Source organism: Triticum urartu, chromosome 6A (genome assembly GCF_056163025.1).
Source record: "Triticum urartu cultivar PI428250 chromosome 6A, HENAU_Tu73, whole genome shotgun sequence".
NCBI classification, from domain to species: Eukaryota; Viridiplantae; Streptophyta; class Magnoliopsida; order Poales; family Poaceae; genus Triticum; species Triticum urartu.
The window spans coordinates 307,280,201-307,305,739 of NC_141878.1; positions in this window are offsets into that span (position 1 = coordinate 307,280,201).

Consider the following 25,539-nt stretch of genomic DNA (forward strand, 5'->3'; position numbering starts at 1 on the left):
GGTGCTCGTCCGGAAGAACCAGGACACAATTGCAATAGTTCTCCCTGTGCCGCATTAGCCGATATAGCGGAACATAAGGCAGCAAAACATGGGAGCCGGGCAAACCCAACATTTGACCCAAGACATGATTCGAAGCTGATGCATATAATGCTATAAGTTCGGGGTGCCGAACTACCATGATGGTGTTCAGACTTTATTGCCGTATTATGGGTAAAATGAAGCCCCTGGCATATTAAAGCATATCGCGGTGTACGGATGCCATTTGACAAAAGAATTTCAATAAGAGATAATGGCAGATAAGCGTCATATAAATCCACATGTTGTATTTGAATAATACTTCGACACGTATGAGTACATGTAAAGTAATAAAAAGAGAATGTGACTGCGGAACATACTGAGACCAGGCGGGAAGAAGCTGTGTGCGGATCAGGAGTGCAGCCGGATGGTCATTGAGGGGAATATCTAAGGGTTCCCTTGCGCGTTCGAGCTGTTTCCATATCGCCGGTCCTTGCCTGGGCAAAAATGAACCTATAAAGAAAATGCAAGATGTGTTTGTGTGCCGCAGAGCGGTTGAGCCGCAGTATGTGGCTTGTCCTGGCTTTCGCCGGAGTGTTTAATTGAGCTCTGGACGAGCCGGGCTATCCTGCCGCGAAGTAGTTCGGAGTCCTTTGGCGGTGTCCGAGAGCCTGGCCATCGACTCAAGGTCCAATTGAAGGGTGCCACTCGTTGCTTCTGCTGTTAAAGCAGCGGTATACTTTTTGGTACCGAGGGGGAGTTCGGCCTTGCCACTAACCGTGATACCGTGCGGACCGGGCATCTTGAGCTTACGGTAGGCATAATGTGGCACCGCGTTGAATCGAGCGAACGCAGTTCGTCCGAGCAGTGCCTGATAATCATATGAAAGGGGACGATGTTGAAGATTAACTCTTCGGCATGGTAATTGCCCGGTGATCCGAAGACTACCTCAAGGGCGATGGAGCCTGTATAGTTGGCCTCCACACCTGGTATAATACCTTTAAAGGTGGCTTTAGTGGGCTTGATGATCAAATGATCGATGCCCATCTTGCACACTGTGTCCTGATAAAGCAGGTTTTGACTGCTGCCTCTGTCCATAAGGACTTGTGTGAGGTGGCACCCATCAATTATTGGGTCAAGGACTAGTGCGGCTGAATTGCCCTGATTGGTCTTAACCGGATGATCCGTGCAGTTGAAGGTGATCGGCCCTAGTTTATATTATGGGGCGACTGGTCTTGTTAAGTCAACATCCCTAGGGGTGTGCATCCGGTCCGGGTTGGGAGTGTGGGTGTCGTTTACCACGTTCACCGTTTGGATTTGCGAGGGAAATTTCTGTGGCCCTCCTGTATTCGGTGATCTGGGCTCCTCGTCGCCATCATCGCTTTGAGACCCCTTCTCCTTGTTTTCAGCACCTGACCTGCCGGCTTGTTTGAAGACCCAGCATGCTCTGTTGGTATGATTAGCTGGTGTTCTTGGGGTGCCATGAATTTGGCATGGATGGTCGAGTATGCGGTCCAGACTGGACGGGCCCGAATTGTCATTTTTGAATGGCCTTTTCTGCTGACCAGACATAGAGCCACTAAATCCGGCATTGACAGTCATATCTTCGGCATTACCACCATTTTTGTGACGCTTGTGTTTGTTGCGTCGGGGTTTGCCATTGCTATCTCTGGCCTCTGATGTGCCAGGATTGCTTGCTGTGTTGTTGCTATGGGCCAACAAGCTATCCTCGCCCACGCAAAAGCGGGTGATGAGTGTCGTGAGGGCTGGCATAGATTTTGGCTTCTCCTGGCCGAGATGTCGGGCAAGCCACTCGTCACGTATGTTATGTTTAAAGGCCGCTAGGGCTTCGGCATCCGGACAGTCGACATCTGGTTCTTTTTAGTTAGGAACCGAGTCCAGAATTTCCTGGCTGACTCTCCGAGCTATTGGGTTATGTGACTTAAATCATCAGCATCCGGTGGTCGCACATAAGCGCCCTGGAAGTTGTCTAGGAATGCATCTGCCAGGTTCTCCCAACTTCCGATGGAGTTTGCGGCAAGCTATTTAGCCAATGCCAAGCCAGCCCTTTGAGTTTTAGTGGGAGATACTTGATGGCATGTAGATCATCCCCGCGGGCCATGTGAATGTGGAGGAAGAAATCCTCTATCCATACTGCGGGGTCTGTAGTACCATCATATGATTCAATGTTCATGGGTTTAAACCCTTCTGGCAATTCATGGTCCATTACTTCATTAGTGAAGCATAGGGGGTGTGCCGCGCCTCTATGCCGGGCTACATCGCGACGTAGTTCAAATAAGTCTTGTCTGCTGTATTCGGTGAGGGCGGATTTGCTTTTAGTATATCTGGCATGACGGTCGCCGTCACGCATTGGGGCACACCCCCGTGATCCGTAGATCGATCTTGCATGTCCTGCTTTGTTTTCCAATACGTCTCGCAGGTCCTACATGTAGCCCCGGTCCTTGGTGTTTTTGTTTGACTGGCGATGGGGTGCGAGCTGGACTTCGGGCAGATGTGTCGCTTTGTCTCGGCCACGAAGTGGCCGGTCAGCCGCATCATACGCTGGTAGTTTAGGCTTTAATGCTTCCTCCTCGAGTTGGTTCCTCCTCGAGTTGGGGTAGCAACCAACGCTTTGGGTAACTTTTGGTTGGGCGCTCGAGTTTGTATTCCTCGGCTGCCAGGACTTTGGTCCATCTATCCGCTAGTAGATCTTGATTAGCTTGAAGCTGCTGCTGCTTTTTCTTCAGGCTTTTTGCTGTGGCTTTAAGCCGGCGCTTGAAGCGCTCCTGCTCGACGGGATCCTCAGGCACGATGAATTCTTCATCGCCGAGGCTCACCTCGTCTTCGGAGAGGGGCATGTAATTGTCATCCTCTGATTTTCCGTCTGTCGCCTGTTCCTTAGGGCTAGCTTGCCCATCCTCCCGCTCGAAGCCTGGCTAGAGGGTATTGTCTTTGTCTTCGACACTATCTACAGCGTTATTGTCTCTTGTGCCAGTATCGCTGCTTTTGCTATGGCGGGGCTCAGAGCGGCGCCGATGATGCCGGTGCTTAGATTGCTTCTCGAGGGGATTATCCTCCATTGCCTTATTGCCATCGCTTTTCTTTGGGGGTGTCCACCATATATATATATATATATCATATGATGAGGTGGCTGTCCAGCGCCCTGTGGGCGGTGGTTCCTGTTCTTCTCCTGCATCGTCGTCCATACCGTCGATGTCTTTGGATCCGAAATCACGCATGTCAGTTAAGTCGTCGACAGTGGCTATTAAGTGGGTGGTGGGTGGGGAACTAATTTGTCTGTCGTCCGCTTCCCACTCAACCCGGACATAGTTCGGCCAAGGATCTCCTGACAAGGAGAGAGACCTCAATGAATCTAGCACATCGCCCAAGGGCGAGTGCTGAAAAATATCCGCGGGGGTAAACTCCATGATCGGTGCCCAATCAGATTGGATAGGCACAGACGCAGGCGGTTCGGAGCCTATGGCCGGGGACAAATCCAAGGGTCCGGTAACACAGGTCTCATAGGAGGTGAAGTCAGTATTCGGCTCTATCACCGCTGAGTGTGCGGCCTCCGTGGCAGGGTCCATCCACCCGTTCTTGGACGGCACGATCTGCTCCGGATTGAGGGCCGGTGTAGCCACAAGTGTGATCTCCCTAACACCGTCCGACGGCAGAGCCAAGTCATGCTCGTCATGACTGTGTGGCGCACCTGACATGGGCTCGAATCTGTCGAAGATCAAGTCTCCGCGGATGTCGGCAGTATAGTTCAAGCTTCCAAACCTGACCTGATGGCCAGGGGCGTAGCTCTCGATCTGCTCCAGATGGCCAAGCGAGTTTGCCCGCAGTACGAAGCCGCCGAATACGTAGATCTGTCCAGGGAGAAAAACCTCATCCTAGATCGCATCGTTGCCGGTGATCGAAGGAGCCATCAAGCCTTTATCGTGACGACACAGTGGAACTCTCAATGAAAGCACAAATGTCGGTGTCAAAACCGGCGGATCTCGGGTAGGGGTTCCCGAACTGTGCGTCTAAGGCTTATGGTAACAGGAGGTGAGGGACACGATGTTTACCCAGGTTCGAGCCCTCTCAATGGAGGTAATACAAGAGTTCATCTACCACGAGATCGTAGAGGCTAAACCCTAGAAGCAAGCATATGATTATGATTGTCGTTTTCCTATGGACTAAACCCTCCGGTTTATATAGACACCGGAGGGGTCTAGGGTTACACAGAGTCGGTTACAAGGGAGGAGATCTACATATCTGAATTGCCAAGCTTGCCTTCCATGCAAAGGAGAGTCCCACCCGGACACGGGACGAAGTCTTCAATCTTGTATCTTCATAGTCCAACAGTCCGGCCGAAGTATATAGTCCGGCTGTCCGAGGACCCCCTAATCCAGGACTCCCTCAACGGGATGTTGATGTCGCTCCATGATAGCATGCCAAGTTTCATGAATTTCAGACGAGTTTTTGATTTACTAGAATTTCAAAATCAGGCATCTTAATGTTTTGCTGGCATTCAACGGTGCCCTGGTGTTTGAAATTCATTCCCATTTCTTGCATGGGACCTAAGCATGCACCAAAGGACACATATTTGATTTTTCGACCAATTTATATGCACTGGAGCATGTGCGTGTATTTCAAATTTGAATTGTTCACCTGAAATGGCTAGAAATCTAATTTAATGTATTAAATGTTCAAACGAACCCTGAATAATTCCAATTCTTTTACGACACACATATAGTTGCATGTTCACTCCAGATAAAAGGTCTAGAAATTCAAATACCGTCCATTGCCGCTGTGACCCCATTATGTAATTCAAATCAAGATGAAAAATCAAGTAGATCGCACACAGTTTATTATCAACAACCGTGTGAGATGCAGCACAAAATATCCTGGAGCACCGTCGGTGTATAGTACGCCTATGGCTTACGCAAGAAGGTGCGTCGGCTAAAGTCCATAGCTGGTGTCTCAAGCACACTAGCTCGGTCCCCAAATATCATTTCACTGTTCAATCGTCGCTGGTAAAAGATGGGCACGTGGACCCACGTCGTGAGGGCAACTTCGGTGGCCCACTACGACGAGAGCACGGTCGCAGCCGCCATGCGCGTGCTAAAAAGGTGCATGAGTGCGGCCGCAATCTGTGCCCGGGCGGCAAAAGCAGCCCAAACGGCCGCTATTGCTTCTCAGGTGGCGGCGGCAATATCTGCCTCAGGGATAGCAACTAGCGAGAGCGGCATAGCAGCTGTTCGTTCCGCAGCGGCGGCCTTAGCCATGATGGAGGCCGCCCATGACCATGTCGAGGCCGCCCACGCCCAGCTCCCGGCGGTCACCGCACAAATCGAACGAAGCTTCTCCGACAATGTTCGGCAACCCACGGCCGAAGAGCTGGCAATCGCCGAGAGCGTTCGAGCAGCCGTCCGTTCCTCCGCCACATACCTTGCGACGACGGAGCCCGTCCAAGCCCAGATCGCCTCTACCCACGCCCAGCTCATGGCGGCCTTTTCCAAAGAGATGGCGGACGCGGATGGCGAGATGCTTGCCGAGTATGGTGCGATGGATGACATGGATCCCCTTCCCCAGGAGACCGTCCAGCGTGAGCTGGACATGGAGGCGGCAGTGGAGATCGAGGAGCACCAGCCGTAGTAGTACTCTTTGTTTTGTTTAATTATGAGCGTCGGTCTTTAATTTGTTAGAGTAATGTTTAGGTCAGCTAGCTCTGTTTAATTGCTCAACTTGCTCGATTAAGAAGTGTGGGTGTGCTGTAGTCTCCTTTGTGTACCCAAATTATGCAATGACATGGATGACCACTGTAACCATGGAAATTCGAACCAAAACTTTTGACGTCAAAACTCATCACACACGGGTTAAGCTATCTGAATAGTTTGTGATGTCCATATATCGTACAAAGTTCTGAATAAGGGACAGTGTCTAATGACACTTTGCACGCCTGTTTTTTCACTGAAACGATTCCAAATTTTTGGCTTCCGCAGAAATATCTAACTCCCCACCCCCTCCCCCCTACAAAAAGCCACATTTCCCCTCTTTCCGCCTTTCTTTACAAATTAAAACCTTCACTCCTTGCTTGCAGCGCCGCCTCCTCGTCGGCGACCCTCCTTCACGCTGCTCGGCCTCCTCTATCCAGGCAGGTAATCCACACCCGACCCCCATCCTCCTCCTTCCACATCCCACATGCCCCGACCGTCGGCGCGAGCGCGACACCTTCCACCCAAATCACCGACCCCTTCACCAAATAAGTGCCGGCCTAAGCCATGGTGCACGTAGTATAGCCAGGACCTCAAGGAGCATTTGGTAGCGGAGAAGAAAATCGGGGCCGCACGTGCGGATGAGTTTGTGATGGCTGCTCTCGGTGTCAAAACCGGCGGATCTCGGGTAGGGGGTCCCAAACTGTGTGTCGAGGCCGGATGGTAACAGGAGACAGGGGACACTTTGTTTTACCCAGGTTCGGGCCCTCTTGATGGAGGTAAAACCCTACTCCTGCTTGATTAATATTGATGATATGGGTAGTACAAGAGTAGATCTACCACGAGATCAAGGAGGCTAAACCCTAGAAGCTAGCCTATGGTATGATTGTATGTTGTATATTGTATATCTATGGACTAGCCTGGCCTCGGTTTATATAATGCACTGGAGGCCTAGGATAACAAGAGTCCTAGCCGAATACGCCGGTGGGGAGAAGTCCTTGTCTTGATCGCCAAGTCTTGTGGAATCTTCCTTGTATGCGGTAGCCATCCGAACTGGCCCATGAGTATACGGCCACGGGGGTCCTCGGCCCAATCTAATAGATCGGGAGATGACGTGGTGAGTACCCCCTAGTCCAGGACACTGTCAGTAGCCCCCTGAACCGGTCTTTAAGTTAGGGACGCTCCTTGATTCTTCCGAACTGTTCTTCATCTTTGGTTGCCGGTCTTGAAAACTGGTTCAACAAATCTTCTTTATCTTCGATCTTGAGGATCGCTGAAATGCATTCGACGAGTTTACACGTCGGGTATCCGAGGAGCCCCTTTAAGTTTCTGGCCTTTATCAATGCCTTGTTTATTTTTATGCCACACCTCGGGTTTGAAGTTGTTCCCGGGAGGCAGGGTCCTCTTGCGTCCGAGCTCCAACGCCGGACTGCATTTGAGGTATCTTTTGCAGCCGAGCACCAACGCCGGACCGCTTCCCAGCTCTAGCACCAGAATGTATCCGAGCTCCAACGCCAGACTGTATATCCGAGCTCCAACACCGAAATATATTCGAGCTCCAACGCCGGACTGTGTCCAGGCTCCAATGCCGGACTATATCCGAGGTGTCATATCACCTTGGTTCAAAAACGTTGAAGGAGTTTAGCCGAGCTTAATGCCGGAAATGCCCTCTATGGAGCCAGCCACTAGGGCCCGAGCTTTATGCCGGACTTCTTCCGAGGTGGTGCACCACCCCAACTATGGGCCGATTTTTTGTCAATATTTTTTATTGGTGCAATTTATTCTCTGCCGAGATATATAGCCAGTAGCCCTCAAGGTGTGTGTCGGTCTAAAACCCGAGATGCACATGAAGGATGACATAAGACCGCTGATCCCAGTAGCCGCTGAGACTCAGGTTGATTTGCAAAATCGGCCTGAGGATCAAGTCCTAGCTCGGCAGAATACTTCGGGACACAAAAGCGGCGTGCTCAGTCCTCAAGACTCAGGTTGGGTGCGGCCGACCAACCTGAGGATCAAAATCTCCTCGGAAACTATATTGCACATAAAATTTTCTGCATTGGACAAGCAATGCAGTAGCCCCTGAGATACTAGTCGGGTGGCAACACCAGATCAGGGGATCGATGTGCCCCTTTAATATTTGTAAATAATAAGCCCGAAGCCTAGTAGCCCCCGAGCCTTAATGCGGGCACGGGTGGCCGAATTAAGGATCAATATCCATAGTAAAATCACAAATTTTGTGTAATGACTCTATGTATATAAGTACTTTACATCATTAATGCTCAGATCCGCATTGTACAAAACTTTGTTAACCGACCATCGGCTTCCACCTCCTTGGCCAGTAGCCGACAAGTGTTTGTCCTACTTTATAAAGCCTTTATGAGGGCAAAGATTTACGACAAACAAGGCAATCTGGACACACGGTTTTATAAACAAAGGTACGCAGAGAGATATGTTATATTACTGTTTAACAGAAGAAATGTATTCCAAAGAAAATAGTCCCGCTATCGGTTCCTTTCTTTGGGTTGTCATGCTAAGCATGATCATGAAACCTCAGCTCGAATGTAAGAGCAAAATATCAAGGATTTAGTTTGGGAGGCCAGTTAATAGCCCCCGGTAGTGTTCGGCGACAGTCGAGGTCAAGCCGTAAACACTTCGGCCAATGTTATGAATGGCCCGTCATAGTCATCGGATCGCTGACCAGTTTACGCTTATTGTGACAGTCAGTTTTCGGCTTTCTCCACTAAGGTGCTTAACCATGTGAGCTGGAAGCACAATCGCAGTGGTTCTCCCTTTTCACGCCTAGCCGAACAAAACGGAACGTAGGAAGCAAGTGCAGGAGCCGGGCAAGTGTGTGATACATTCAATAACGCAAACGATTTAACGGGAAAGTGTGCGATGTACCTGTGAACGGAAACGTTTTCCTAGGAGCGATTGTGTGGGATGTGCATACGAACATAAACGTTTAGCGGGCACTGACTGTGTGGGATGTACTTGCGACTGGAAACAATTTTGCTGTATAATTGTATTTTTTTAGCTCTATTGTATGTATTTCTGTATTTCAGTGCTCGCCGGTCGCACAAGACCTCATTTTGCTGAACGTGTGTGCCAGGAGGGCATATCACCGACGGTTTCTGGGTCGTGTGGGAACGACCCCCTTATCGCCAACACTCACTTGGCGACGGTTCCCAATGCCATCGCGGAAAGGGGTTAAAAACCATTTGTTTAGGACCGACGCGCACCAGTGTCTACAGTTTACTTCCAGTGATCCAAGATCACATTGAGTCTGTAGGAAAATCCAATACTATTAAAAGGGGATGAAGTCTTTCTTAATGGCTTGCTTGCTCAAAATGCTTAGTGATATGCTCCAAAAATCCTCAACCACTTTCACATATCCACATATGTCCCAAATCAAAACTCAAACTCAGCCCCACCGAAATGTTCTATTCGGCCACACCGAGTTCACTTGACATAGCCACTGCCACAAACCCTAGTCACTTCGGTCTCACCGAGATGGGATTACAAACTCTCTGTTTCCCTTCGTAACGTCTTGGTCCAACCTAGATGAGCGATCGGTCCCACCGAGTTCACAATGCAAACTCTCTGTTTCCCTTTCGTAACATTTCGGTCTCACTGAAATGAGCGATTTGGTCCCATCGAGTTTGCTTGACCAATCTCTGGTTAGATCATTACCAAAATTGGTCCCACCGAGTTTGTGTAATCGGTCTCACCGAGATTATGTTATGCCCTTTCGGCATTCTGGGAATGGGGGTCCCAGACTTGCCTGCCTGCGGCCTGCGGCCCGCGGCGTGGCTCCTCCGGCGGCCCCGTATGGCCCATCTTCATAAGCAAACACCCAAGACCCTCGCGAGGGGCCAAGCCTCGCGAGGCGGACGACGCAAGACCTCCTCAGGGGCGGCCTCACCAGGCAGGCTCGCGAGGGGCAGAGAGATCAAGGCAAGGAGAACCTCGCAAGGTTCCAATGGCGTAAGCCATGATGATCAAGACCAGGCGGGTGTCAGGCGGGCGCCAGCAAGCGCAGTGTCCTTGCTTCGTCTTTGGTGCTAAGCAGGCGAGCGCAAGCGAGGAGTTGAAAGGCATCAGGCAAAGGTTTCCATATCGGTGCAACAAGACCAAGACCAGCAGTACGGCAGGACGGAGGTCACCGTGGAGCCCAAGACAGCGTCACCACCAGAGCCTTTGGTAGGCGAAGACTACTTTTGTCAGGATAACTTGTACTAGTTTTCTCCCATCAAATTGGCCATTGTGGGATCCCTTAACGCTCAATATTTGGGAAGAGGACCAGGGCCTCTATAAATAGGAATAGCCACCACCATAGCTGGGGATCGATCTCATCGAGGATCAGAGCCATTCAATTCTTATCCTCACACCAGTTCACTAAGCACAAGAGCACCTCTCATCAGGAGGTTTTTCTTCCCTTGTAACCATTCATCCTCAGCCCAAGAGGCAATCCACCACACCACACCGGAGTAGGGTATTACACCACAACGGTGGCCCAAACCAGGATAAATCTAGTGTCTCGTGTTCTTTGAGTCCGTCGAAGCTAGGCCGTGAGATCGTTGAGTGTGCGAGCTAGAGAGGGGGGGAGATCTTCGTGCGCACCCAGTGTTCGAACCTCAAGGGTTTTGCCAGAACCCGAAATTTGACATTTGGTGCGCCAGGTATGGGTGTGCCGGAGAGTCGCCCCTCGGCGACCTCGCCTCTCCGACCGGCTCCCATGGATGCCGCCTCTTCCCCGACTGGATCGACGGGCGCCCTCCGCAGCGCCGGGGGGCTCCGGGTCTTCACCCCCATCTTGCAGCAAGTGCAGTGGCCACACAAGTTCAAGCCAGAGATGCCTCCCCGCTATGATGGTGCGGCGGATCCGGCAGCCTTTCTGCTGGCGTATGAGGAGGCTGTCCTGGAGGCCCGGGGCGACGACAAGATCATGGCCAACTGGTTCCCGATGGCCCTCGCTGGCATGCCGCGCGCCTGGCTACTCCATCTGCCAGAATCTTCCGTGGCCTCTTGGGAGGAGCTGCGCAACCTCTTCATCGTGCACTTCAGGGGACCAGCACCCCCGGTCGTCGCGGCTCTCCTCAGTGGCTCGCAAGCGCCACCCTCGGACCGTTACATCAATTCGTTCATTCGCCAGATCAGCGTTGCCTCCACGCGGCAGAGGGCTCCCCCGGGGTGGGAGGCGCCAAAGGCCAACCTGATCTTCGACTTAGGAGATCACCCAGTCAACACCGTCGGTTCGGGTGTGCTTCCAATGCTTTGCACGCCGACCATATGCAGTGTAACCATCACCAAGACCCTCATCGACGACGGCGCTAGCCTCAACGTGCTCTCTACGGAGGCCTTTAGTCTCCTTCACGTACCGCTCGAGCAGCTCCGCCCCAACCGGTCCTTCTCCGGAGTCGGTGGTGGCTCCTCCAACCCCCTGGGGAAGATCCGCCTCCCCGTGACTTCCGGCACGTGCGACAACTACCGCACCGAGCTAATCGACTTCGACATCGCCCGCGTCGGTTTGCCGTATAATGCCATACTCGGATACCCGGTGCTGGCCCAGTTCATGGCGGCGACCCATCCTGCCTACAACCTCATGAAGATGTGAGGAAGCAATGGCGTCCTTACCGTGGACGGGGATACCAAGGAAGCTATGGCGGCCCTCAAGCTAGCCTTCAGGGCCACGGCGGTAGCTTGCCCGACTGACAAGGCCATGCCCAAGGCTAAGGGGGCTGCACCGACCAAGAAGAAGCAGCCATTCACTCAAGGTGATGCCAAGACGAAGCACATACCAGTCGACGTGGACGAGGCCTCTGGCGCTACCTTTATCATATGCGCCAACCATGCCCCAGCTCAAGAGAAGGAGTTGGTGGACTTCCTTCGAGCGAACAAGGAAGTACTCGCCTGGGAGCCCAAGCAGCTAGTTGGGGTCCCAAGAAGAGTAATCGAACATCATCAGATGGTGTGCCCCAATGTGCGCCCTGTGAAGCAGTAGGCGAGGTGACATCCACAGAGAAGCAGTCTTTCATCATTCAAGACACCCGTAAGCTGGAGGCAGCAGACGTCATTCGCTATGTCCTGTACCCAGAGTGGCTGGCGAATCCAGTCGTTGTGCCAAAGAAAGGAGGAAAGGAACACATGTGTGTCAACTTCCCCAACCTCAACAAGGCCTGCCCATACGACCCGTTTCTGCTACCGCGCATCGACCAGATTGTTGACTCCACTGCGGAGTGTGACCTGCTGTGCTTCCTGGATGCGTTCTCAGGATACAACCAGATCAAGATGGCAGTGGAAGATGTGGAAAAGACAGCTTTCTTAACCCCATGCGGGGTATACTGCTACACTTGTATGCCATTCGGACTACGCAACGCAGGAGCAACCTTCCAGCGGCTGATGCACATCACCTTGGGGCGGCAGCTCGGGAGGAACGCTGAGGCCTGCGTCGACGACATTCTGGTGAAATCTCGGGAGGCAAGAACTTTGATTCAGGACCTGGAGGAGACCTTCGCGAGCCTGCGCCAGGTGGAGCTGCGGCTCAATCCAAAGAAGTGCGTGTTTGATGTCCCTTCCAACAAGCTACTGGGCTTCCTCATATCCAACAGAGGGATCTAGGCCAACCCGGAGAAGGTCAAGGCAATCGAAGACATGAGTCCACCACAAAACCTTAGAGAGATGCAGAAGCTTGCAGGCTGCGTGACTTCGTTGGGGCGCTTAGCGCGCCTTGCCATTTTTCAAGCTGATGAAGAAGAAGGGTCCGTTCGAGTGGACCCCAGAGGCCGACCTAGCATTTCAAGACCTGAAGAGATACTTGACCAGCCCGCCGGTGATGGTGGCGCCTCGTCCTCGTGAGCCCTTGGTACTCTACCTGTCTGCTGCACCCCATTCCGCTAGCGCGGCGCTGGTGGCCCTTAAAGAGGAGCCCCAAGTCAAGGGCTCGCCAAATGAGGCCACCGAGCCGGATAAGGCTGCACGACACCAAGACGATGTTCCGGAGGCAACGGCTGGGCTGGCTAGTTGTCAAGCCACAGGAGCTGGAGATCCACAGGAAACACCTCAGTCCCCAAGAGCCAAAAACTCCATCAGCTATTCCACCCTTGTCGAGCACCCAGTATACTTTGTCAGCACAGTGCTGCGAGATGCGAGAGCGCGGTACCCCATGCCTCAGAAGCTCTTGCTCACGCTCCTGGTGTCCTCGCGTAAGCTGCGCCACTACTTCCAAGGTCACCCCATCAAGGTCGTCTCAGCCTTCCCATTGGAGAGAGAACTCGGGAGCCCCAATGCTGCGGGGAGAGTCGTGGAGTGGAATATTGAGCTGCAAGCGTTTGAGTTGGAGTTCAGCACAACCAGGGACATGAAGGGGGCCGCGCTCACTGGTTTTGTGGCAGAATGGACCGACACACCGGAGCTCGAAGAAAGCGAAAACCGATCCCTCTCACCAGGGAATTAAGCGCCAGACGGGTGGGTCATGTACCTCGATGGCGCATTCACGTGCCAGGGCGCGGGGGCTGGAGCCGTACTCATCTCACCCACTTAGGACAAACTGTACTACACCGTGTAGCTCTGCTTCCAGCGAGGCGAGAAGGTCTCCAAAAACATCACAGAGTATGAGGGCCTCATCGCCGGCCTCAAGGCAGCGGCGGCCCTGGGAGTGAAGAGCCTCACCGTCAAGGGAGACTCGCGGCTCCTCGTCAACTTCTCCAACAAGGTGTACGAGCCAAAGGACGAGCATATGGAGGCACATCTCAAGGATGTACGCAAAATGGCAAAGCAGTTCTTGGGCCTAGGGCTGCAGCATTTGCCACGTGGCACCAACCAAGAGGCCGATGATATCGCCAAAAGAGCATCCAAGCGGTCTCAAGACCAGGACTTTCAAGAAGAAGCTCGAGGCCTGTGGCAGGGGCTGGCACGACGACCTCCAGTCCGTGTTGTGGTCCATCCACACCACCGCCACAAGGACGACAGGCGAAACCCCATTCTTCCTCGTCTATGGAGCAGAAGCGGTTCTCCCACACGAGGTCAACCATCGCTCTACGCGGGTCCTGGCGTTTGATGAAATGCGACAGGACGCCATGCGGGGGATGGATCTCGTGCTGGGGGAGGAACGCCGCCGTGAAGCCTCGCTCTGAGCTGCGAGGCACCAGCAGGCGCTGCGGTGGTACCACTGCCGCAGCGTCCGCTCCAGGACGCTCGAGGTGGGTGACCTTGTCCTGAGGCGGGTGCTCTCCAGGGAAGGGCTACACAAGCTCTAGCCATGTGGGAGGGCCTGCTTCGGGTCACCCACGTCTCCAGGCCTGGCGCCGCGCGCCTGGAGACGCAGGGCGGGGTCCCCATCTAGAACGCCTGGAACATCCAGCACCTCGGGAAGTTCTACCCATGAAGCAAGGCCCAGTGCCTGTGAAGCAAGGCCCAGTGCCTATGAAGAATCTCCGATCGTGACACTCTCATGTAATAATGAGTGGGGCTGTACACGCCCCAGAGTCTTAGGAGTGCCGCCCTCGGGCCTCGGGGGCTCCCTCCCACGACTGGTGGCAGCATTTAGCTCCGCGCTGGTGAGAAGACAAGAAGACTAGACTAGGTGCCGGACGCGGCTTTTCATTTTCTTTCTGTAGTTGGCTTGCCCCTCTTTAATCGAAATTCGCTTTCTGGTGTTGCTTGCTGATCTTTTTCCTTCGATTCTGCCCCTGTTTTGTTTGGCCTGTACCCTCTCTTGCGTCCCTCGCGAGGGGGCTGGACGGGTGCCCCTCGGGCCCTCGTGAGCGTTTGGTCTATTTTTCACAAGGCACCCTCGTTCGGGCTGCAAGCTGGCGCACCCCCCTCGATCCGTGCCCCTCGGGTATCACGACATGAGGCGGTGGGACGTGGCCATGTGCAGGTGACGCGCGCTAGCCAGCAGGCTGAATCAACGTGGACCAGGTACGGGTCTCCTATCAAATTTTCGCAGTTCTCCCTCATCAGGTACGGAGAAACGCGTGCCTCGCGAAGCGGGATCTACTTCAGGTGCATCGAGCTAAGTCATTCTACACGAACATGCATAACTCCTGATGTTGCAACACATGACATGAATGATAAACACAACATAACAACCCGGAAATCATAGTTTGTTGCACGCCCCCACGGGGCCCCATACTTGTATTTCTCTAATGCGGGAAGGAAAGGAAGAACGAAACAAAAGCAGGACGTGCTCCTGCGGCAGGTCACGAGGACGGGCTCGCGGCACTCTCCTGAGCTCATTCGTACCCCTCCTCGCGATTCACCGGAGCGCGGCGACGAGCCGACCCGCTGCCACCTTCGAAGCGGGCGCGGCGGCGTGGCGGTTGGCCGTAGCCGCCGCTGTTGGAGCTACCACCGGAAGAAGAGTCGCTGTAGCCATACGAGACATGGTCGGGCCCGCCTCCCTCCTCGTCACGACCATCGCCAAGGTCGAGCACCTCGTCACCGTCTTTGTCCTCTCTGCAGCACCCAGCACGGCGACCATCTTCCCTGAACACCCTCACGAAGAGGGTCGCATCGCCGTCGTACTTGAAGTGGAGGGTACACCGCCTGCCCAGCCCACGCGCGCGGGCGAATGTCTGCCAGCCGCGGGCCAGGACCGCATTCCCTGCGGCAAAGACCTCCACCGCGACCCATGAAGCCCTGCTGCAGCAACCGTCCGCCTGCAGCCAGAGATCGCCCGAACCTGCGGACGGCAGTTCGCCAACAAAGAACTACGGGAGCTGAAGCTATGTGCTAGCCGGGTTCTCCGACCACACGATGAACTATGGCATCACCTCCGCCAAGTGGAAGCGCGGGCGGGGAGGACGTGCAACCACGGAACGCCTCACCTCTGCAACAGGGATGCCGTGACCTAGGCGGCTGGCACCACGCGAAGAGGCGCCACCGCGGCTCCGAGGTGCCGCGACGGGGGTCATAGTGTGCTTGCGAGGGCGACCGTGCCCCCTCTTGGGTGGCAGCGAGCCAGGCCCCTCCTGGCGAGCTTTCCCCTTCTCTGCGGCTGAGAGCCTCTTTGCAGGCGCCAAGGGCGTCGCTGCAGGCGATGGAGCAAGGAGGAAGACGAAGCGGAAGAGGCAGAGGAGAGACAGGTGATGGAGGCTCCGCCCCACCTCCCATTTATAGCCAAGGGGAGGCCAACCACCAGCCTCCACGATCTAAGGTAATAATGATCTTTTTCCTGCATGCAGCAAGGACCCTTCAAGTCGGGCAGTTGCCAAGGCTGCGTGGGGAAGCGGAGACGCCCACGTCTAATTAGTCGCCACACGTCGACCAAGGCCGCAGGCTGTTGGGGCCCACGGTGCTCCGCACTTGCCCTTTGGCTTCGCCTTGAAGCCAAGCCCGAGCGTGCTTTGGGCCCGGGGGCTACTATCGGTGTTCTGGGAATGCGGGTCCCCAGACTTGCCTGCCTGCGGCCCGCGGTGTGGCTCCTACGGCGGCCCCATATGGCCCATCTTCATGAGCAAACACCCAAGACCCTCGCGAGGGGCCAAGCCTCGTGAGGTGGATGACGCAAGACCTCCTCAGGGGCGTCCTTACCAGGCAAGCTCGCGAGGGGCGGAGAGATCAAGGCAAGGCTAACCTCGCGAGGTTCCAATGACGTATGCTACCTCTTGAGCATTGCGTTGGTTTTCCCCGAAGAGGAAGGGATGATGCAGCAAAGTAGCGTAAGTATTTCCCTCAGTTTTTAAGAACCAAGGTATCAATCCAATAGGAGGCTATGTGCGAGTCCCTCGTACCTGCATAAACAAATAAATCCTCGCAACCAACGCGAATAGGGGTTGTCAATCCCTACACGGCCACTTACGAAGGTGAGATATGATAGATATGATAAGATAATATTTTTGGTATTTTTGTGATAAAGATGCAAAGTAAAATAAAGGCAAAGTAAAGAGCAAGGAAATAAGTAAGTAGTAGGAGATTAATATGATAAAGATAGAACCGGGGGCCATAGGTTTCACTAGTGGCTTCTCTCGAGAGCATAAGTATTCTATGGTGGTGAACAAATTACTGTTGAGCAATTGACAGAATTGAACATAATTATGAGAACATCTAGGCATGATCATGTATATAGGCATCACGTCCAAGACAAGTATACCGACTCCTGCCTGCATCTACTACTATTACTCCACTCATCGACCGCTATCCAACATGCATCTAGAGTATTAAGTTAAAAATAGAGTAACGCCTTAAGCAAGATGACATGATGTAGAGAGATAAACTCATGCAATGTGATGGAAACCCATCTTGTTATCCTCGATGGCAACAATACAATACGTGCCTTGCTGTCCCTGCTATCACTGGGAAAGGACACCGCAAGATTGAACCCAAAGCTAAGCACTTCTCCCATTGTAGGAAAGATCAATCTTGTAGGCCAAACCAAACTGATAATTCGAAGAGACTTGCAAAGATAACCAATTATACATAAAAGAATTCAGAGAAGATTCAAATATTGTTCATAGATAGACTTGATCATAAACCCACAATTCATCAGTCTCAACAAACACAACGCAAAAAGAAGATTACATTGAATAGTTCTCCACAAGAGAGGGGGAGAACATTGTATTGAGATCCAAAAAGAGAGAAGAAACCATCTAGCTAATAACTATGGACCCGTAGGTCTAAGGTAAACTACTCACACTTCATCGGAGGGGCTATGGTGTTGATGTAGAAGCCCTCCGTGATCGATGCCCCCTCTGACGGAGCTCCGGAACAGGCCCCAAGCTGGGATCTCGTGGATACAGAAAGTTGCGGCGGTGGAATTAGGTTTTTGGCTCCATATCTGATCGTTTGGTGGTACGTAGGTATATATAGGAGGAAGGAGTACGTCGGTGGAGCAACAGGGGGCCCATGAGTATGGAGGGCGCACCTGGGGGTAGGCGCGCCCTCTACCTCATGGCCTCCTCTTTTGTGTCTTGACGTAGGGTCCAAGTCTCCCGGGTCTTGTTTGTTGAGAAAATCACGTGGATATTCCTTTTCTTCAAAACCCTAAAACAGGCAAAAAACAGCAATTCTGGGCTGGGCCTCCGGTTAATAGTTAGTCCCAAAAATAATATAAAAGTGGATAATAAAGCCCAATAATGTCCAAAACAGTAGATAATATAGCATGGAGCAATCAAAAATTATAGATACGTTGGAGACGTATCAAGCATCCCCAAGCTTAATTCCTGCTAGTCCTCGAGTAGGTAAATGATAAAAAAAGAATTTTTGATGCGGAGTGCTACTTGGTATAATTTTAATGTAATTCTTCTTACCTGTGGTATGAATATTCAGATCCAAAAGGTTCAAGACAAAAGTTTAATATTGACATAAAAATAATAATACTTCAAGCATACTAACAAAGCAATTATGTCTTCTCAAAATAACATGGCCAAAGAAAGTTATCCGTACAAAATCATATAGTCTGGCTATGTTCCATCTTCACCACACCAAACATTTAAATCATGCACAACCCTGATGACAAGCCAAGCAATTGTTTCATACTTTTGGTGTTCTCTAACTTTTTCAATCTTCACGCAATACATGAGCGTGAGCCATGGACATAGCACTTATAGGTGGAATAGAATGGTGGTTGTGGAGAAGACAAAAAGGGAGAAGATAGTCTCACATCAACTAGGCGTATCAACGGGCTATGGAGATGCCCATCAATAGATATCAATCTGAGTGAGTAGGGATTGCCATGAAATGGATGCACTAGAGCTATAAGTATATGAAAGCTCAAAAAGAAACTAAGTGGGTGTGCATCCAACTTGCTTGCTCATGAAGACCTAGGGCATTTTGTGGAAGCCCATCACTGGAATATACAAGCCAAGTTCTATAATGAAAAATTCCCACTAGTATATGAAAGTGATAACATAGTAGACTCTCTATCATGAATATCATGGTGGTACTTTGAAGCACAAGTGTGGTAAAAGGATAGTAGCATTGTCCCTTCTCTCTTTTTCTCTCTTTTTTTTATTTGGGCCTTTTCTCTTCTTTTTTATGGCCTCTTTTTTTTGTTTTTTTGTTCGGAGTCTCATCCCGACTTGTGGGGGAATCATAGTCTCCATCATCCTTTCCTCACTGGGACAATGCTCTAATAATGATGATCATCACACTTTTATTTTTCTTACAACTCAATACTTAGAACAAAATATGACTATATGAATGCCTCTGGCGGTGTACCGGGATATGCAATGACTCATGAGTGACATGTATGAAATAATTATGAACGGTGGCTTTGCCACAAATACGATGTCGACTACATGATCATGCTAAGCAATATGACAATGATGGAGTGTGTCATAATAAACGGAACGATGGAAAGTTGCATGGCAATATATCTTGGAATGGCTATGGAAATGCCATAATAGTTAGGTATGGTGGCTTTTTTAAGGAAGGTATATGGTGGATGTATGATACAGGCGAAAGGTGTGCGGTATTAGAGAGGCTAGCAATGGTGGAAGGGTGAGAGTGCGTATAATCCGTGGACTCAACATTAGTCATAAAGAACTCATATACTTATTGCAAAAATCTACAAGTTATCAAAGCAAAGTATTACGCGCATGTTCCTAGGGGATAGATTGGTAGGAAAAGACCATCGCTCATCCCCGACCGCCACTCATAAGGAAGACAATCAAAAAATAAATCATGCTCCGACTTCATCACATAACGGTTCACCATACGTGCATTCTACGGGAATCACAAACTTTAACACAAGTATTCTTCAAATTCACAACTACTCAACTAGCACAACTTTAGTATCACCATCTTCATATCTCAAAACAATTATCAACCATCAAACTTCTCATAGTATTCAACAAACTCATAAGAAAGTTTTATTACTAATCTTGTATACCAAACATATTAGGATTTTAAGCAAATTACCATGATATTTAAGACTCTAAAAATAATCTAAGTGAATCATGAGAGATCAATAGTTTCTAAAAAACAAATCCACCACCATGCTCTAAAAGATAGAAGTGAAGTACTAGAGCAAAACTACATAACTCAAAAGATATAAGCGAAGCACATAGAGTATTCTAACAAATTCAAAATCTTGTATGGCTCTCTCAAAAGGTGTGTACAACAAGGATGATTGTGGTAAAATAAAAAGGAAATACTCAAATCATACAAGACACTCCAAGCAAAACACATATCATGTGGCGAATAAAAATATAGCTCCAAGTAAAGTTACCGATAGAAGTAGACGAAAGAGGGGATGCCTTCCGGGGCATCCCCAAGCTTTGGATTTTAGGTGTCCTTAGATTATCTTGGGGGTGCCATGGGCATCCCCAAGCTTAGGCTCTTTCCACTCCTTGTTCCAAATCCATCAAATCTTTACCCAAAATTTGAAAACTTCACAACACAAAACTTAAAGTAGAAAATCTCGTCAGCTCCGTTAGCGAAAGAAAACAAAAGACCACTTCAAGGTACTGTAATGAACTCATTATTTATTTATATTGGTTTTATACCGACTGTATTCCAACTTATCTATGGTTTATAAACTATTTTACTAGCCATAGATTCATCAAAATAAGCAAACAACACATGAAAAACAGAATCTGTCAAAAACAGAACAGTCTGTAGTAATCTGTAGCTAGCGCAAGATCTGGAACTCCAAAAAAAATTATAAAAATAAATTTCTGGACGTGAGTAATTTATCTGTTAATCATCTGCAAAAATAATTGACTAAATAGCACTTTCCAAATAAAAATGGCAGTAGTTCTCGTGAGCGCTAAAGTTTCAGTTTTTTACAGCAAGTGTAACAAGACTTTCTCCAAGTCTTCCCAACAGTTCTACTTGGCACAAACACTAATTAAACAAAAAAACACAACCTAAACAGAGGCTAGATAAATTATTTATTACTAAACAGGAGCAAAAAGCAAGGAATAAAAATAAAATTGGGTTGCCTCCCAACAAGCGCTATCGTTAACGCCCCTAGATAGGCATACCAAGCAAGGATAGATCTAGGTATTGCCATATTTGGTAGGAAATTCTTCAATGAGGCATCTACCATCTTTAGGAATTTCTTTATTTTTATTGATTATCAAATTTTTAGGCACAAGATCGAAAAAATCTTTTGTAACAAATGGTTCCTTAATGATAGCAAAAAGATTGGGATGAACACTTATAGATTTGAGATCCGCAGTTTCCTTACTAGAGGATTCACCCTTATTCTTAGGAACATACATAAGCTTGGAAATTTTAGCGGGAGGACTTGGAGTGTTCTTTACGGAAGAAAAAGTGGTTCCCAAGTTGGTAATAATATCCTCAAGTTTATCAATTCTAGTGGAATCGTGATTTATTTTCTCATTAACTATGGGTTCCTTCTCTTTAATATTTTTCAAAGTGACTCCTACTTTAGATACATATTGAGAGATTTGGTTGTGGATCTTTTTATCCAAATTTTCAATTAACTCTATGGTAGCAACCTTATTTTCAATAATTTCAAGTCTTTGCATTACATGCTCCAAAGTGAATACAGTTCCACTAACCAAAAGAGGGGGTGAGCCAAACAAATCTATCATAGCATTGTAAGAATCAAAAGTATGGCTACCCAAGAAGTTCCCTCCAGTAATAGTATCAAGGACATATCTGTGCCAAGGAGTAATGCCTACATAAAAATTGCGAAGAAGAACAGAATTAGCTTGCTTCCTGGTGGATCTATTTTGAGCATTGCAAATTCTATACCAAGCATCTTTTAGATTTTCTCCCCCCCTTTGCTTAAAATTTAGGATTTCACTCTCGGGAGACAACGAAGAAGATAAGGGACTAGCCATAACGACAAGCAAGCAAACTAACACACAAGCAAACAAAAAGCAAGCGGGCAAAAAGAGGCAAATAGAGAAAGAGAGGGAGGGCGAATAAAACGGCAAGGGTGAAGTGGGGGAGAGGAAAACGAGAGGCAAATGGCAAATAATGTAATGCGGGAGATAAGGGTATGTGATGGGTACTTGGTATGTTGACTTTTGCATAGACCTCCCCGGCAACAGCGCCAGAAATCCTTCTTGCTACCTCTTGAGCACTATGTTGGTTTTCCCCGAAGAGGAAGGGATGATGCAGCAAAGTAGCGTAAGTATTTCCTCAGTTTTTGAGAACCAAGGTATCAATCCAGTAGGAGGCTACGCGCGAGTCCCTCGTACGTGCACAAAACAAATAAATCCTCGCAACCAACGCGAATAGGGGTTGTCAATCCCTACACGGCCACTTACGAGAGTGAGATCTGATAGATATGATAGGATAATATTTTTGGTATTTTTGTAATAAAGATGCAAAGTAAAATAAAGGAAAAGTAAAGAGCAAAGGAAATAACTAAGTAGTAGGAGATTAATATGATAAAGATAGAACCGGGGGCCATAGGTTTCACTAGTGGCTTCTCTCGAGAGCATAAGTATTCTACGGTGGGTGAACAAATTAGCATTGAGCAATTGACAGAATTGAGCATAATTATGAGAATATCTAGGCATGATCATGTATATAGGCATCACGTCGGAGACAAGTAGACCGACTCCTGCCTGCATCTACTACTATTACTCCACCCATCGACCACTATCCAGCATGCATCTAGAGTATTAAGTTAAAAACAGAGTAATGCCTTATGCAATATGACATGATGTAGAGGGATAAACTCATGCAATATGATGAAAACCCCATCTTGTTATCCTCGATGGCAACAATACAATACGTGCCTTGCTGCCCCTGCTGTCACTGGGAAAGGACACCGCAAGATTGAACCCAAAGCTAAGCACTTCTCCCATTGCAAGAAAGATCAATCTAGTAGGCCAAACCAAACTGATAATTCGAAGAGACATGCAAAGATAACCAATCATACATAAAAGAATTCAAAGAAGATTCAAATATTATTCATAGATAGACTTGAGCATAAACCCACAATTCATCGGTCTCAACAAACACACCGCAAAAAGAAGATTACATCGAATAGTTCTCCACAAGAGAGGGGGAGAACATTGTATTGAGATCCAAAAAGAGAGAAGAAGCCATCTAGCTAATAACTATGGACCCGTAGGTCTGAGGTAAACTACTCACACTTCATCGGAGGGGCTATGGTGTTGATGTAGAAGCCCTCCGTGATCGATGCCCCCTCCGGTGGAGCTCCGGAACAGGCCCTAAGATGGGATCTCGTGGACACAGAAAGGTGCGGCGGTGGAATTAGGCTTTTGGCTCCGTATCTGATCGTTTGGGGGTACGTAGGTATATATAGGAGGAAGGAGTACGTCGATGGAGCAACAGGGGGCCCATGAGGGTGGAGGGCGCGCCTGGGGGGGGGGGGGGTAGGCGCGCCCCCCTACCTCGTGGCCTCCTCTTTTGTTTGTTGACGTAGGGTCCAAGTCTCCCGGGTCTTTTTTGTTGAGAAAATCACGTTCCTGAAGGTTTCATTCCGTTTGGACTCTGTTTGATATTCCTTTTCTTCGAAACCCTAAAACAGCCAAAAACAACAATTCTGGGCTGGGCCTCCGGTTAATAGGTTAGTCCCAAAAATAATATAAAAGTGGATAGTAAATCCCAATAATGTCCAAAACAGTAGATAATATAGCATGAAGCAATCAAAAATTATATATACATTGGCGACGTATCAACGTAAGCCATGACGATCAAGACCAGGCGGGCGCCAGCAAGTGCAGTGTCCTCGCTTCCTCTTTGGTGCTAAGGAGGCGAGTGTAGGGGAGGAGTTCCAAGGCATCACGCAAAGGTTTCTATATCGGTGCAACAAGACCAAGACCAGCAGGACGGCAGGACGGAGGTCACCATGGAGCCCAAGACGGCGTCACCACCAGAGCCTTTGGCAAGCGAAGACTACTTTTGTCAGGATAACTTGTACTAGTTTTCTCCCTTCAAATTGGCCATTGTGGGATCCCTTCCCGCTCAATATTTGGGAAGAGGACCAGGGCCTCTATAAATAGGACTAGCCACCACCATAGCTGGGGATCGATCTCATCAAGGATCAGAGCCATTCCATCCTTAGCCTCACACCAGTTCACTAAGCACAAGAACACCTCTGCTCAGGAGGCTATCCTTCCCTTGTAACCATTCATTCTCAGCCCAACAGTCAATCCACCACACCACAATGGAGTAGGGTATTACACCACAACGGTGGCCCGAACTAGGATAAATCTTGTGTCTCGTGTTCTTTGAGTCTGTGAGATCATTGAGTGTGCGAGCTAGAGAGGGGGGGAGATCTTCGTGCACACCCCAGTGTTCAAACCTCAAAGGTTTTGTCAGAACCCGAAATCCGACCTACCCTAACCCTAATGAAATCGGTCCCACCGAGTTGACATGTCGGTCCCATCGAAAAGCCTAACGTTCACATTTTTAACTGAATCGGTTCAACCGAGTTTTCTGATCCGGTCCCATCGAGTTTAGTAAATTGTGTGTAACGGCTAGATTTTGTGTGGAGGCTATATATACCCCTCCATCCTTCCTTCATTAGAAAGGAGATCCATCAGAACGTGCCTACACTTCAACATTCATTTTATGAGAGAGAACCACCTACTCGTGTGTTGATACCAAGATATTCCATTCCAACCATTTGAATCAAGATCTATAGCCTTCCCCAAGTTTCTTTCCACTCAAATCTTCTTTCCACCAAATCTAAATCTGTGAGAGAGAGTTGAGTGTTGGGGAGACTATCATTTGAAGCATAAGAGCAAGGAGTTCATCATCAACACACCGTCTATTACCTTTTGGAGAGTGGTGTCTCCTAGATTGGTTAGGTGTCACTTAGGAGCCTCCGTCAAGATTGTGGAGTTGAACCAAGGAGTTTTTACGGGCAAGGAGATCGCCTACTTCATGAAGATCTATCATAGTGAGGCAAATCCTTCGTGGGCGATGACCATGGTGGGATAGACAAGGTTGCTTCTTCGTGGGTGCAGCCCTCTGTGGACTCGCACAACCATTACCCTTCATGGGTTGAAGTCTCCATCAACGTGGATGTATGATAGCACCACCTATCGGAACCATGCCAAAAATCTCCGTGTCTACATTGTGTTTGCTCCCTTCAAACTCCTCCCTTTACCTTCATGTGCAGTGTTTTACATTCCACTGCTATACTCTTAGACTTGCATGTGTAGGTTGATTGCTTGACTTGTGCTAAGTTGTTAAAATCTGCAAAGACTTAAAATTGGAAAAAAGGCTAGATTTTTATCTGGTCAAGTAGTCTAATCACCCCCCTCTAGACATACTTTCGATCCTACAAGTGGTATCAGAGCTTTGGTCTCCATTTGCCTTGATTTCCATAGCTTTTGGTGATCATAGCCTTGGTTTCACAACCTAGGAGAGTATGGCGTCTAGCGAGGGAAATTACCACCGTAGAGGTCCTTACTTTGATGGTACTAATTTTGCTAGTTGGAAGCATAAGATGAAAATGCATATTCTTGGACATAACCCCGCCGTTTGGGCTATTGTGTATATTGACTTGCAAGGTGAATTTTTGATGGGAGAGAACCAAACCGTGAAGCTACCGCGGAAGAGTTGAATATGCTACAATACAATGCTCAAGCTTGTGATATTCTCTTCAACGGATTGTGCCCCGAAGAATTCAACAAAATCAGCCATCCTGAGAATGCCAAGGAAATTTGGGATACTTTGATTGATATGCACGAGGGTACCGACTCCGTCAAGAATCCAAATTGGATGTGCTTCAAAGTCAGCTTGACAAGTTCAAAATGAAGGATGGTGAAGGTGTCGCTGAAATGTACTCTAGGCTCACTCTCATCACAAATGAGATTGTCGGCTTAGGAAGTGAAGAGATGACCAAAAGATTCATCATCAAGAAGATCCTAAGAGCCTTGGATGGAAAATATGATACCGTGTGCACATTGATCCAAAT